Genomic DNA, 3041 nt, shown 5'->3' on the forward strand with positions numbered 1-3041 from the left:
ATGAAGGAAAAGTGATCAGCCCTCCGCTTCAGGTACCAGTCCAGGGTAATATTTAATTAATATTAGAGTGAAAAATCGCTTATGTTAGATTGATGTTTTTTATTGTACGGTAGCCGAGCGTGGTGACCATTACACTACGGAGGCGGAAATAATAATATACACAGATGAAATTGGTTAGTTGTAGTGAATGATATCATTTGTACTTTTTATTTTCACTATTCGAAGTGTATAATTTTATAAAATATCCGATTTAATTAGGAATACTTTTTGAAACTCTTCACCACTGATTGTATGAATTTTACAGGAGACATAATAATTAAGAAAAACGTATTTTTTTTATTTTACAAACATCAATAATCAACAAGGTTATAATTGTAGACGCAAAATTTATGAACAAAGTTGTACTAAGAAGAATATTATTATTCAATACCTCGAGTATGCTATACTAACTATAGATGCCCAATATATATTGTGCATAATAATTTGATTACACATAACATAATCAATTTGTTCAACAATATATTACCTTTAATTGTCGAAAGTGTTCTTAAAAATCCTTCTCTTAAAGTTGCCATAGCATTCTGCTTTTGTGTTTCATTTAAATCTGCCATTATGACTATTTTTCTTTTCTTTTTAAGTATCTAAGTGAATATTGTGAAACGAATTTTATACCGGCACAACAAAAACTGTTAGCCGCCGCGATCTGTCATTGTCATCATTCTGTCATTCCTTACCATAGACGATATTAATAGTGTGGCCAGCTGTGAATTAAACCATAGACATAATGAAATTAGGTAGTAAGGTAAGTACTGACTATTACGTAAGTAGGTAACATTATTAATTATAAGAAATCCACTTCATTGGAGACAAGGTTGTTCCTAATGCTGGTCACTCACGACGAGGAAAATAGTAGATTTTGTTACATTTTCTCTGGTTTTGTAACGTTCAAGTACGAAATTTGGAAAGACGAAAGGTTTCACTGCCAACCTGGCGATATGACGCGAAATCGAATACCTACAGCGCCATCATTAGTATATAAATCTTTGTATATAAGCTTCGTTCGAGTCTGGCCGGGCGGCCGTTATGAATTCATTGCACAAACTAATTTATATAATTCATTGTAAACAATAAATGACAAGCCGGGTGATCTCGTGTTGAAAATAACTATTATATATTGGAAATGTGAGTACTTCATTATTGGTAAGGCGTTTCCTCTCATTCCGCCGTTTGCTAAACAGCTGTCAAACAAATTACGCAAGAAATTTGTCTCGACTGCTGCTCAAATAAGCGCTAATTAGAAGAAATATGTATTCTATAACCTCCGGAATGACCCCATCAACAGCATTGCAGGTAATCAACTGTTTTTGTTGTTGTTTTTCATGCCTGAAAAACTGTGCAATCTTCTTTGTGTGAAATGTCATTTTGACAGTCCGTTGACAGCGAGTCTGTTTTTATTATTGTTTTTATGTTATATTTTAGGTAAAGTACGGACAACCGGCATAGTTACAAGCACATTTATTGTCATATAATGTTATTTATTGCACTATATGCATATAAAATAAGATTCAACAAACACAAAAGATGTCATTCAAAAAATAGCTACAGCACGTGGCGTATAGATTTTGAAATGGTTTTCCAGTTTTACTTATACAGTTACAAATGTCAATTTACTAGTGGGTGCAATGCTTGCCCATGTTTTGTTCACAAAGAAATAGGTATGGATGATAATTAATAAATAATATTGGATATATGATGTAAGAAGACCAGCCCGACGAAGCTTGCAATCGCAAAACCGGACTGGACTCTTTTGCTGACAAATTTCCAGCCCCCATCTGTGCTCCACGAGTAGTTTTATGATGAGGTTGGAACTCTTCATATCAACCCCTCCGAGAAGCCTGCCACTGTATACCTTATAAGACCATCTTAGTGTATACCGGTGTCTGATATCCTCATCATCGGAGATCGCTCAGTGGGTCGTAATGCTAGCAATTATTTTTCAAACATAAAAACTAATTCTGTAACTTTGTTACCTTTTCAGACTCTTGCAACTATTGGCAAATGACTTGTCGCGGCAGAAGGGTTCCATTTCCCCCATTGTGTTGGCGCTTTGGACAGTTTCATTTCCTAGCGCTGGATCAGAATATATAAACTACAGAGGACGATTCGGCATTGTTTTATTTGGATGTGTAGCCAGTAATTACTGTTTTAGTGTTTGCAGATATGTATAGGCAGATAGATGATATAACCATGAAACGTGTGTTATTGCACAATTTTCTTGGGAGTTATTCATCGTGACTAATATATATGTATACTCTCCCCCCTGAAAATAAACATATTATGCTCTTAAATATGTTTTTATTTTGTTCATTAATGACCGAGATCCTTGAAAAGTATCATCCTATCCCGCTCTCTGTGATCTTACAACATTGACCTTAATTTTTTACAGAAATGCAATCTAAAGTAACTAACTGACCATCACGCCGCTTCCGCAGGGATAGGCAGAGAGAATAGAACACCACACCACGCTACTCTTGTCTTTGTACACATTCTTCTTTACGCATCCCCTCACACATCCTCCTCCCAACCCTTCTCCGCACCCCAAAGGTGCATAGGGCACTGCATTATATAGAAGCAGTGTTATCTTGATCGTTAAATACACGAAGGAAAGGTGATCAGCCTTTCGCTTCAGGTACCAGTCCAGGGTCATATTAAATATATATTTGACTGAAAAATCAATAATATTTATTGCGACCCTCTTGGGAATCAAACCCGGGACCTCCAGCATGGTAGCCTAGAGCGCTAACCGCTACACTATGGAGGCGGACCTCATACATACCCGCCGATTATTCGGATTCCTGAATTGACCACTTTCAATTATTTTAAATACTTGATCATGCCAAGTTTTGCCCGGTCATCCTCTGCTCATGTTCCCAACAAGATTCGCCTCATAAATTTCTTTTACAATCCTTTCTTCGCTCGTTCGTTTAGATCTTTTATAACTAACTAACTAACCATCACGCCGCTTCAGGCAGAGAGAATAG

The 3041-nt window shown here is 36.4% G+C and overlaps 1 long non-coding RNA gene across 1 annotated transcript; it reads left to right on the top strand.

The window, feature by feature from the left end:
- The first annotated feature begins 1045 nt into the window (after positions 1-1045).
- LOC148313763 (uncharacterized) lies at positions 1046-2348 on the top strand. The gene is made up of 2 exons (XR_015839291.1): positions 1046-1350; positions 1480-2348. It is a non-coding gene; the product is annotated as an uncharacterized LOC148313763 (long non-coding RNA).
- The last annotated feature ends 693 nt before the right edge of the window (positions 2349-3041 follow it).

The sequence above is a fragment of the Brachycentrus maculatus genome, unplaced genomic scaffold (assembly GCF_059751285.1).
Source record: "Brachycentrus maculatus isolate JH-2025_06_01 unplaced genomic scaffold, ASM5975128v1 h1tg000005l, whole genome shotgun sequence".
NCBI lineage: Eukaryota > Metazoa > Arthropoda > Insecta > Trichoptera > Brachycentridae > Brachycentrus > Brachycentrus maculatus.